At 42.5% G+C, this 12,967-nt stretch overlaps 1 long non-coding RNA gene across 1 annotated transcript; it reads left to right on the top strand.

Annotated features, from left to right (window-relative positions):
• Nucleotides 1–4,776: 4,776 nt before the first annotated feature.
• LOC144227646 (uncharacterized) lies at nucleotides 4,777–8,698 on the top strand. The gene is made up of 3 exons (XR_013333993.1): nucleotides 4,777–4,989; nucleotides 6,475–6,566; nucleotides 8,519–8,698. It is a non-coding gene; the product is annotated as an uncharacterized LOC144227646 (long non-coding RNA).
• Nucleotides 8,699–12,967: the final 4,269 nt, after the last annotated feature.

Raw genomic sequence — 12,967 nt, 5'->3', positions numbered from 1 at the left:
TTCCTTTTCTCTACTAATTCCTTATTTTTTGCTTTCATCTGTATTACATATTCTACTTTTTTCTGTTTATTTTCCTGACTATCTGTCCCTGGTCTCATCTGATGCCAGAAGACCATAGGGCTCCAGGTGTCCCATCTGGGGCCAGCCCTCCCTCGCTGGCCCTGTGCAGGGGGAGATTCCCAGTGTCCCCTCCCTCCAGCCCCGTGGCCCTGTAGCACTAGATGAGGTCAATGGGGGGAAAAATAAGAGTTCTGTGGTCATTTCTGGCCAGAAAAATATAAATAATGACATGTAAATAGTAAATGGATACTCTAAATAGCAGCTTACGTGTCCAAAAGAGGAACTCATGGAACAATAAACAGATTTATGAAAACTGCCTAACACTCATCAGAGGCAAAAGATAAATAACGAAAGTCAGGATGCAAAGGGGATAGAAGAGAAGAGGTACTATAGCTCTGAAAAGCAATATTTCTAGCAATAATATCAGAAACTAATGAAAGACAAGCACCTTTCAGTTTGACAATTCCGTATCTTCTGTCTGGGTTTCAGTGGTAAAATGGATTTCCTACCGGGCATCTATGCTAGAATATGCAAGTACAAGGCTCTTTCCATTTTTTATAAGAGTGTGAAATTAAAGAGGAGAGTAAGTTCAATCAGTGTTTATTGCCTTGAAAGACAACCTTTGATGTTCCCACTCTTGGGGATCAGTACGGGTGGAGAGAGAGCTGGAGGGGCCTCGCCGCTTGCCAGCTGGAGTGTTCTTCCTGCCCGATTTAGAGCAGAAGCAGGTTCCTTTGTTGAAAGTTGTATGTGCATTTCAGGGAGATATTTATACTTTTCTAGCGCAGCTCCATGCTGCATCGTGATAGAGTATTGGGGCCAAGGTTTTATCAAGCTTTGGTATTTTTGGGAGATTTCAAGTTAGAGCACCGAGAAACGATTTTTACCCACTTGCAATTAAATGTGTCCCTGATTGACAATTATTTGTCACTGAAAATTACAGAAATTTAATAAGATATAGCTTTCAGACTTTAGTCATAGAATATTTGTATTTCCCCTCAGGAAAGTGCCTTGACTTTCTTCAAAGTTGACCCTTGCTCTTTCTTAAAGCAAGATTTCCCTACTAAATACTAAATACTAAGTCACAAACATGTGAATGAGCATAGCCAGCTCAGGACAATGGTTAGAGTTTCCGATCAATGTAATTGTATTACAATTATTACCAAAATAAAGGCGTTTAGCCAGGGGGTTGCCAGACCTGGTCGATGTCAACCCTTGTGGCTGTTGATCCCCGCTTCAGACCATCTGAATCAGAACCTCTGAGGGCAGAAACCAAGAATTTTTGTTTTGAATGAGGTCAGCATGATTGTCAAGGTCAACAGAGCCCCCCCACATTGGTGCTTACTGAATGGATAGCACTTAAATAGTCCAATGGTCAGACCACACTCCAAACCTCTTAAACTAGAATTTTAGAAAATGGGGGTGCCTGGGTGGCTCCAACTCTATAGATATCTGCCCAGGTCATGATCTCAAGGTTCGTGAGTTCAAGCCCTGCATCAGGCTCTGACAGTGTGGAGTGTGCTTGGGATTCTCTCTCTCCCTCTCTTTCTGCCCCTTCCTTGTTCTCTCTTCCTAAGTAAATAAATAAATAAATAAACTTAAAAAAAAAAAAAAAAAGAGTTTCAGGAGAAGGGACCCCGGCATCAACATTTCAAAAGCTCTTCCCGTGATCCCAGTGTCTCGCAGACCCCAACTCCCCCGTACAGAGTACACTGTGGGTTCGGGACACTTTCAACACCACTGCCATCGAGCAAGGATGGCATGACAGCTGGTCTGCCTCCAGAAGGAAGACAAACACATTCTGCAACTAACATATTTAAATTTTCTTTAAAAAGCATATGCTTTCAACTTTTTACTTTATCTAGTAATCCCACCAACTGGATGTTTTCCCTTTTCTTGTAAATTTTATAAGGCCATCTATTAAAAATCTGCCACTTAAGCTCTCTTAGATATATATTTATAACCACACAGCCAACAGCCCGTCTTCTCCCAGGAGCAATCGAATAAAGGAAACTGTAAGTCAATTATCATGCTTCAGCTGAAAGATCAAATTACTAAAATAATTAACAATTACCGAAGCAATCGGAAAAGCTTTCCTAAGTGGAGGGTTAAAGGAGATTCAGAGATTCCCAAATATCCGGGCACAATTAGATACCTTGTTCATGTTAAAAAATAACCTTCAAAAGAAAAACCATGACTGACCGGCAGGCAAATATAAAATGAATGCATATCAAAGATGTTATTCATCCTGTTAGGTAATGAGGGAGCTGATAAGATTGAAAAGCTGGTTCAAAGACGTAGCTTCCTCTTTCAAGACCAGCCATTTCATAGGCAGTTTGGCAAAGGGAGTTAGTCTGAGATGCTGAGTTAGATCTAAAAGTGGCGAACACCCTACGGGTCAGTAAACTATATTCTTAGGGGTTATGTTCTCTGCCAGAAAAGCCCATGAGCGTCTCGGGAGGTCAGATATGTGCAAGTGAACAGCAGTCTCATTAGGTCTGTGACCCTTAGCTAGCAGCGACCAAAGGCCACTCCCCCCGCGATCCCTGGCTGGGCCCATTATGGTGTCAAGAGACCTACCCTTTACATTTTTGTCTTACGTTCAAGTTTTAAATAATTGTTCTCATTCTCACTATTCATAGCAGCTTCAACGTACCTTCATTTTCATTAAGCTACTCTAAATGGAAGCGTTTCACAAAGTTAAGACGATGAGGCAGGTGTCTTGACACTAATAACAAAAAGCCCATGACTCACGTCACGGATTGGTGGCCACACTCTTTGCGCCCTGACTTGGCCTTGAACTTCTCAACAGAGCTTGAGGCGGTCGCTATCGGTGCCCACAGTAGACTTGATAAGGTGACCCAGCCTCCTCTGCAGAGTCTTGAAGGGTTAAGCCCCAGGCGGGTAGCAGTCTGGCCCTGATGGAACCGCCCACCTTCATCGGCCACCTGCCTGCTGCCTGCACCATTTGAGAAAGCTCCATCTTGGTGGAACCGAACTCAGGGGGGCCAACTTCGGGCATCTCTCGGCCACTGTCCCACAGCCCCGTCCTGTGCCCTCAGCTCTGGGGCACAGAGGGAGAGAGAACATGCAGGTGCCCACGAGGACTGGCCCTAGAATCTTCCACCTCCAGTCAATCCTGTTCTGCACTGGGATGTGACCTTCCTGATGGGCTGCTGAGCCGCCCAAGGGCTTACGTCTCTCAGGAACATTTTAGAAAAACTGACTACAATACTACTTTACTAGTTAGGTAGGCAATACTTCAACTTTCCTTAGGAATTAAAGACAAATTACTTTTAAAATTTAAGACCACAGTAGATTTATGTTTTGTGTTGTTTTGGTTTATCCAACCTACTGATTACTGTGTGTACGCTTTGTGCTCTTGGTTTAAGACACTTTGGGGTCAGATTGCTTATTGCCCCGGTATTGACATGAAGGTATAATGGGGCTCAGCATGCCCTGGAAAGGCCAGACGTTCCTTGCAGAGTGAGATGTGGAGAGAATGTTCCAGCAGTAGCCCCAGTGCCCTCTTCCCCACTCAGTGCTCCCTCACTACATCCCTTGTCCCTGTCCCTTGTCTCCTGTCCTTCCCCTCCCCGCCCCCCGCCAGGATTTGATCTCACACCAGCCCTCCATTACCTTCGATTCTTTCCCTGTTCTTCACCTGTCCAGGTTCTCAGGCCCTTTCTGCCACTCCTGCCTTTCCTGCCTTTGCCGCAGTGCCTCTCTGCTTCCCGAACCTTCCTGAACCTTCCCTAGCTTTGCCCACAGGAACACATGCGTTCCATCTCCGACCCAGACTGGATCCGCTCGGACGTCTGATCGTTTACGTCACCCAGGAGACTCTCTGGCCCACACAGAAACTTGCAAACGTACAGATTTCTCTATTGACTATAGGGTAATAGACAGTCTGTCCCCACGTTAAGCCTGGTTTTGACTGACAGTTACAAGTGATCCCAGAACAGAGAAAAATGACACTGCTGGAAAACCCATTCACCTAGCACAGACTACGATCAAGAAGTCATGATAGTCAGAGATAGAGAATTGGCTTCAGACTCCCAGAAAGGATATGAGCACAAATACAGAATTACAAATGCCCTTAAATGAATTTTGGGGAAGACAGCTTCCTCTGGTTTAACTAGGAAATGACTATAACTACATACCGACCTCAAAGCACACTGCGTCTGCTACAATAATAGTTTGGAACGAACTGGAAGAAATCGTTCAGAGCTGATTAAATCCTTGTGATGCCAAGCATGATTTGGCACCCTGGGAAGACTCCCTGGGGGCATGTCCGCCGGTCCGGCCCTGGACACACGGATGCGTGACCTGGGCAGTGAGCCGCGCCCACTAAGGACCCCCCTTTGTTCTGATCGCCAAGGAGGAGCTCAGGGCAGAGGCCAGGCAAGGAGCTACTTTAAGTCTGCTCTGTCTCCCTAAATTTAAAAAACAGAGAGATTAGAGCCAAGCCAACAGCCCAGCTGCCACTGGAGGCAGCCCTGCAGAAGCAGGCATTCACTGACCCAGTAAGGAAAAATCCTGTGAACTGTCAACAATTGCTCTGAACCCAATTTTACCAACTGAACCCGCTCAGCCGGAAGTGGGAAACAAAAGGTGACCCACATCCAAATGCAAACGAGCCTATAAAAGGATACTCAGACCCACTGGTGTTGAGAGAAAATGGAAGCTAACTAAGAAGAAACACCCCCCCCCCCCCCACCATCCTCTTGGGGAAAAAAACCCCACAAAATCAGTAATGAGTTGTGGGGACAGCAAGATGCTGGCGCCCCCCTCAGAAAGCACCTGTGCTTCTGTAAATGGCGGACACCTCATTGGGAGCCAGTCTTATTCTGCGTCAAGCTTTCAAATAGGCCTGCCGCTCGAGAGAGAAATTCCAGTTCCAGAGTTATGCTGAAAAAGTAGCCGCAGGTGAGTCTCTGAAAGCACACACGTGGGTGTTTACGCATCTGCAGCGAGGAGGCGCAGACAGAGCCGGCATCGCGTCTCCTCCACGGACCGCGGCAGGGGGTGGCTGGGAGAAAAGGAGATCTCTCTGTACTGAACTGAGTATCTCGCTAAGACAGGGTGTAAAACAAAAATCCAGAATAACGTATCCATGTAACACACACCTGTAGGTGTATAAACACAGGTATAAAAATGTCAGCACTAATGCTAAGCAGATCCCCAGGGCCCCGGGGATCGGCTGCTGTGTGGCTATGAAGCACCTTCTCTTGGTTTGGGAAAGCCTGTGGTCTCCAAACACACTTCGTCAACTTCCCCAACTGGAACTTGGCAGTGACCCGCGGAGCCCATTCATTCCCTGGTTTATGGTCGCTGCCGTGGCGACCTGGCTCCTTGAGTTTCAGCCTGGCTGAGTTGGAACTGGAGCATTGTTCTTAGTAAACTGTTACATAGCTGGAAGCTTTTCTTTTTTAATCTTTGAGGGCAAGACTGAGTACTTGGCCCAGTATCATCAATTAACTGCGATGGGATGGATTCGGAAATCCCTCCCCCGTCTCCTCTAAGGCCCATCTCTACGCTGCACGGAAGGAAACGACTCGTTCTGCTGCTATACTCCGGTGTACGCGAGCGGAGGAGCCGTGGAGCACGGTCTCAGTGGAGCGACACAAATGTCTTCACGGCCATTCTTGGCTCATCTCGACCATCAGCTCTTGTCACCTGTCTGCGTCTGCCAGACGATGCCACGCAGGGTTTTTTGAGGCAGAGCTGTCACATAGGTGTCACTTGGCTGCAAATAAAATGTGCTACCTCCATCTACTTAGCATTTGGGGGAATGCAGAATAACAGGAGGCAGACTATACTTTCTTGTTCTCAGAAATATTACAAGAGAATATGTCAGAATTCCTCATTCCTATCAGCGAGAAACCAGAGAACTAGGTGAACCCTGACGAATAATCTACATTTAAAAGAATCTGTATTTGGGACGCCTGGGTGGCTCAGTCGGTTAAGCGTCCGACTTCGGCTCAGGTCATGACCACACAGTCCATGGGTTCGAACCCCACGTCAGGCTCTGTGCTGACAGCTCAGAGCCTGGAGGCTGCTTAGGATTCTCTGTCTCCCTCTCTCTCTGGCCCTCCCCTGCTCTCTCTCTCAAAAATAAATAAATATATGTTTAAAAATTTTAAGAATTCATATTCGAAGATATTTCAAGTCAATGGAGTTTATTTAAGGTGGTGCAGTTAAATTAACTCTTTCGTTTTGGCTTAAATATGACTACTGAATGTGTCATTTGGAAAAACAAGAAACCTCACTAATAATGTATTCACACAGAAAGTATTTGCCAGTGGCTACCCTGTGTGTGTGTATGTGTGTGTGTGTGTGTGTGTGTGTGTTTAAAAGAGTAATTAACTTTTTAAAAAAAGTAATTATCTTGGATATACTACTTTTTTACAGGAAGGTTAAAACCAATGACCTGAATGCCAGTTTGATCTCATCCCATTGAAAATTGGACCTAGAGCCCAAGAGGCTTTGGAAAATTACCTCGTGTAAGTAGTGTGGGTGCCCCCACTATGCTAGGAGTCTGAATAGAATTAGGCAAAGAGAAAATCATGTTTGTAATCACTATGCCTTCCTTTTATCTGTTATATAACCTCAAGTTTTAGGAAGAAATGAGGATCATGAAATCAGGTAGCTTCTTAGACAGGTAAGCATTTTACAAAGCATGGATTGTGATCCAAACTGTGTCATTTAGGAAGTTTTCTATTTTAACCACCTTGTAAAAACCAGGCAAATAGGGCAGTGACAGAGTGACTTGCAGGAGATCAGCACCCCTGCTAAGAACAACCGGCAGCCCCTCGTGAAACTACAGGAGTCAGGGGTGCGGGGCAGCCGGAGGGCTTAGCCCAGAGGGACGCGCGCCTCCATCGGGTGAGGCAGCGGTGCGCGAATCCCTTCCCTCGTTCAAGCGTTTTCAGATTCCAGACACTGAGTGAGGGAGGGGGGCCTGGGAAGAAGACAGTCAAAAAGAACCTAACAGCGCAAAGTAGGGGAGATAAAATATCAGACCAAGGACCTTAGGAAGCACACCACGCTCTTAGTTTGGTCTGTAAGTGAGAGGTATTCTTTTTCAGTTTATTTATATCTTTGGCTTTACATCTTTACAAATGATGGATTTTGCTACAGAGAAATTTTTGAATATGACATAATTAAATTTATTTTCTTTTATGTTATAATTTCTAGGTCTTATTCTTACTTAGAATAGGCCCAATCTTAAATTAAAAAAAAAAAAAGTCTGCACAAACTTGTAAATGCTTCTTTAAGATTCAACTTGAAAGGAGAAATATTTCACGTAGCCAAAAGGGCCTCGTAAAAGTGTCAGCCCACACCAGTAGATCATTCAACAATTTAGGATTTTGCAGCCACAAATGACTGCATTTATTGTGTAGAATGACTGTGGATACCATCATCTGCCTTAACGCAGATCAGTCCAGAGTCTGACACTCAAACTCTTCAGTGCAATTATAAAACTATTCGTCTTTAATCCAAAGTGAACAATCATTTATACTGTAGGTGACCTTCTAAAGCGCCGTCTAAACCACTCACATGTTTAACAAGAATATACACAGTTCAGTATCCTTGAGTATTAATTTAGGTAACCATTCTCTACAATGAATATAGGATACAATATGGTTATATCTGCAGACTCTGGATCGGCTGGATTGACCGGTTATAGGCTCCCTCTGACTCTTGTCCGTAGTAAAGGGACTGGGGGTGAGGGCAGGTGTATCTTAATATAATATGAGCAACGGAGGTGTTCTGAAGGGTTGCTTAAAGGAACAGGGAATTCGACTATTATGGCTTTAGTTCACTGTGATCTGTGCATTTATACTTGGCCTAAGTGTTGGCCACGTTTGAACATAGCAGGTGCTTGTGCTCAAGTTATTTGCGTTAAGTAAACCTTTAGCTTGTTTCTCTTCCTATTTATAATGCCGGTCTGGCATCCTCAGACTGCAGTTTTAATTAGCTTGTGAGCTACTAATCGTTCGGTCTTCACCATCACTGTTTGGATTATGGCCATTAGCAACTTGTTTTTGCATTGGTGGAATTGAAGAAAATCATTTTGACTTACTTAAAATGTATTTTGCTATTTGGTAGAAGAAAGATGTTTGTATTTAAGCAGTTACATTTAGGCTATAGCTCAATATAAGAAAAAATGAAGCCTTCTATAGCCTGTATTTTTTATTGAGATCATGGACATTTACTGTACTGGTGGGTCTTGCCAAGGTCATGGGTTCCTCTGCATCGCCAAAGTGTCTTCATATCAAATTAAAGGTAGTTTTAAAACATGCTTCATAGCAGATGTTTAGAAAGGCCCAAGGGGACAATTCTTATTTATTAAAGAGGCTTAAGTAAAGTAAATTCAAATTTCCAAAGAGCTTAATGGTTTTCAGGAAGAAGTACTACTCATTGTAATTTACCTATTTTTATTTTTTTAAAGAATCCTTTCTGGGACGCCTGGGTGGCTCAGTCTGTTGGGCGGCCGACTTCAGCTCAGGTCATGATCTCACTGTTCGTGGGTTCGAGCCCCGCGTCGGGCTCTGTGCTGACAGCCAGCTCTGAGCCTGGAGCCTGTTTCACATTCTGTGTCTCCCTCTCTCTCTGACCCTCCCCTGCTCACGCTGTCTCTCTCTCTCAGAAATAAATAAAAACATTTAAAAAAAAGAATCCTTTCTTTATTGTACGGCATTTGCTCCTTTGTCAAACATTGGTTGACTTTTTAAATATAAACTCTATGCCCACGTGGGGCTCTAACTCACAACCCCGAGAACAAGAGTCCCATACTTTACCAGCCAGGCACCCCCACTCACCGTAATTTAAACAAAGGATAAAAATAAATGTAGCTGGTGATGGCAAATGTTTGGAAGAACTATAACTCAAAAAAATACAACGAAGTTGGAAAGCAAGTACTTTTATATGATAGTTTTCAAATAGCTTTTTATTGAGTATCTCTCCTGACTTTTGGCCACTTCCCTCCCACCACTCCCTTAAAAAGCTTAGCTGTGATTACGAATCCCAAGATCTTACATATTTCTCTACGTTCAATGAAGAAGTCTTTAAGTACTAATGGGGTCATTGAGTCTTGGTGCATTTGCTTTGTGTATTCTAGTGAGGAAAAGATTCAGACATTACAAGGACAGAGTCTTAATCACAATCTGAAGCTGCCACAGGACATCAGTGGACTAACCATAATTTTACAGCTACATATCAAGCAGCACTTTCTATGGTCTGTTATATAGTTAAAAGCAGACAACACCCATATATTTCACTTTTTCAAGAACAAAATAAGCAATTAGCTACAGGTCCCACTGGCCTTACCCATAATATACAGTTAAACGTTTACATGATACAGCGCACCGTACAAGAGCCACCTTTAATAATTGAGTAAATAACCTGTACTTGCTTTGGAAATCGGCTGTTTGAATTTGATATCAAAGTACCATATTTTTGAGCATCAAGGTATTTTTCTGTTTATAAGACTGTGTAAAAGTCAAGGGTATCTTCAATGAATTTTGTGCCAGTTAAGCTCATACTTAAGGATAGTCTAGTCTGTCAAAGAAACACAAGTCTTCACCACTCCTCATGTCAGGCATAACGAACGAACACAATTTTGTGTTTTTCCCCAAAGCAGTCGTGCAATTATGTCAGTACTATTTGTCAAGAAATTCATTTTTTCTGACCATCCATGGTTTGAAATGATACTTTTACCATATACTAAATTTCTGTACACATCTTTTCGTATAACTAGACTTTTAATTCAATTAAACTTCCAGGTCATTCATATGTCAATACTACTAGTTTATTTTAATCTTTTTTATTATTAATGGGTTAAAACCCATAACATTTATAAAAATAGTATAGAATTCCTTTCCAACATTCATCCAGCTTCCACTAATGATAATGTATTCATAACTATAGCATATCATTAAAATAAGTTGATATTAGTGAAATGCAATGAAATGCAATACAGATCATATTCACATATCACTAGTTTTTACAGGCACAATTTGTTGGGGAGAAGAGCATATAACATTTTACAGCACATGTAGGTTCATGATCACTAAAATTGTTCCATGAACTCAAAAAATACCCCTCATTTTACCCCTTAATATTCACACCCCACCCAATCCTAATACCTGATCTGTTCTCCATTACAATAATGTGTCACTTCAATAATATTATGTAAACAGGGGTGCCCGGATGGCTCAGTCAGTTAAGTGTCCGACTTTGGCTCAGGTCATGATCTCATGATTTGTGAGTTCAAGCCCCATGTCGGGCTCTATGCTGACAGCTCAGAGCCTAGAGCCTGTTTCTGATTCTGTGTCTCCCTCTTTTACTGCTAATCTCTTGCTTGTGCTGTCTCTCTCTCAAAAATAAACAAACATTAAAAAAATATAAAAATNAGAAGAAAATAAATAAATAAATAAATAAATAAATAAATAAATAAATAAATAAAAGCAAAGTAAACTCAAAGTGAACAGAAGAAAGGGAAACAAAATAAAGATTATAACAGAAATAAATGACATATAGGATTAAAAAGACAATACAGAAAATCAACAAAACCAAAATTGGCTCTTTGAAAAAAAATTAACAAAATTAGCAAAAGCATATGTATGTATATTGACCACATAGAAAAGAGTTTCGTTTTAAGATGACTCAATTGGGAAAGAACAATTTCTTCAAGAAATGGTGCTGGGAAAACTGATTATCCTTGAAGGGATCCCTGAAGGGATATCCCTAAAGATCCCTTACCTTACACCATGTACAAAAATAGTTCAAAACAGAAGAAAAAGAAAAATCTAAATTTAAGGGCTCAAACTATAAAAGACTTGGAAGAAAACACACAGTCAAATCTTTATGTCCTTGGAGTGGACAGTAGTTTCTTAAAGATGACACTAAAATCACAGGCAGTAAAAGGAAGATTAGTTGCATTTCATTAAAATTAAAATCTTTTTGGGACACCTGGGTGGCTCAGTTGGTTAAGCATCTAACTTCGGCTCAGGTCATGATCTCATAGTCCATGGGTTCAAGCCTGTGTCGGGCTCTGTGCTGACAGATCAGAGCCTGGAACCTGCTTCAGATTCTGTCTCCCTCTCTCTGCCCCTCCCCTGCTCACTCTCTGTCTCTGTCTCTAAAAATAAAATAAAGACATAAAAAAATTTTTAAAAAATTAAAAGTTTTTGTACATCAAACAGCACTGTCAATAGAGTAAAAAGACAAACCACAGAATGGGGGAAGATGTTTGCAAATCACATGTCTGATACGGTTTAATAACCAGACTACACAAAATCTTTTACAACTCAACAACAAAAAAGCAAACAATTCAGCTAAAAGCTGCACAAAAAAATTGTATGGAAGTTTCCCCAAAGATGGTATGCAAATAGCCAAGGAGCACATGAAAAGGGTAGTCATTAGGGAGATGCAAACCAAAACCACACTGAGATACCACCTCACATGTACTAGGATGGCTCTGATTGAAGTAAAGTAATGTAAAGGTAAAGTAAGGTAAAGTAAAGTAAAGTAGCATACTGTAAAATAAAATTAAAAAAATTAAAATTAAAGTGTTGACAAGGTTTTAAAGAAATTAGAACCCTGCACACTGGTAGTTGGGATGTAAAATAGTACAGCCACTACAGAAAAGATTTTCAGTTCCTCAAAATGTTAAACAGAATTATCATATGACCCAACGATTCCACAGCTATGTGTATGCTCAAAAGATCTGAAAACAGCTATCAGACACAATCTTAAACACGAATGTTCAAAGCAGCGTTATCCACAAAGACCCAAAAGTGGACCCAACCCAAGTGCCCATCAACAGCTGTATGGCTAAACATTATATGACCTGTCTGCCCGATGCCCTGTGATTCCGCATTAGAAAGGAATAAGGTTCGACGACAGGCTACCACTCGGATTAGTTTAAGGAGAATTGACACATTGTCCATTTATGCAGATTTTCCTTGATTTACTTAATTAACATTTTCCAAGTTTTCACTCTACAGCATGTAACAGTTTTGTCAGATCTAGACTTCAGTTATTTCCTTTTTTATTTTTTAGTAATTATAAATGGCATAGTGTTTCGATTTCTGTTTCCAACTCTCCACTGCTAGTATACAAAGAGATGACTCATATTATGTGTTGACTTTGTATCTTACAGCTCAAGTTTGTGTGTGGGGTGGTGGGGGCTTAGAATTGTCTATGTAGACAGCCATGTCTTCTGTAAATAGAGACAGTGTCTCTCCCTACTCAATTTCCTCCCATGCACTGGACCACCATCAAGGTCAAGAGATTCAGCACAGACGGAGGCCATCTCCCTGCCCACAAAGGCTCCTGCAGTGTTTCCAACCAGGGCCGGGGCAGGGCGAGCGGGAAGTACCAGTGGAGAAAAGTATCTTCAAGTTTCCCTGTGGTCCATCAGGAGGTCTTTGCAGGCAGCCTGCAGGAAGCCACCACGGACCACAGAAGGCCTCCAAATGAATCTACTTTGGGCTGGGGTGTAGACATGTGTGAAAACATATCTGATTGGAGGGAAGGGCCCTTGACTACAACTCCCTTCAGAGACCACAGTGGCCTTGCTGTGCCCCTCACCTGTGACACCCACTGGGTGAAGCCCCTGCAGTGGCCGTGATCAAGGCTAAGAAGCCACATGCAGGATTATGGAAGCCACATGCAGGATTTGGGGCTAGAGCAGGACTCTTTCACTCTACTCCCTGATTTTCTTAGACCCACGTGAAAACCAGGATATTCTATCACAGACCTGAGTGGGCTGGACTCTGAAGTCCTGTGTCGAGACCAGAAAATGAGTTTGAGACAACAAGGATTATGGCTTTGGTCAAGACCACCAAGCAGAGGAGTGGGCCTCGCTGGAGGGCTCAGTGTCTGCGGAAGATAT

The sequence above is a fragment of the Crocuta crocuta genome, unplaced genomic scaffold, assembly GCF_008692635.1.
Source record: "Crocuta crocuta isolate KB4526 unplaced genomic scaffold, BGI_CrCroc_1.0 scaffold41, whole genome shotgun sequence".
Taxonomy (NCBI): domain Eukaryota; kingdom Metazoa; phylum Chordata; class Mammalia; order Carnivora; family Hyaenidae; genus Crocuta; species Crocuta crocuta.
This window is presented reverse-complemented; position numbering and strand designations above follow the sequence as displayed.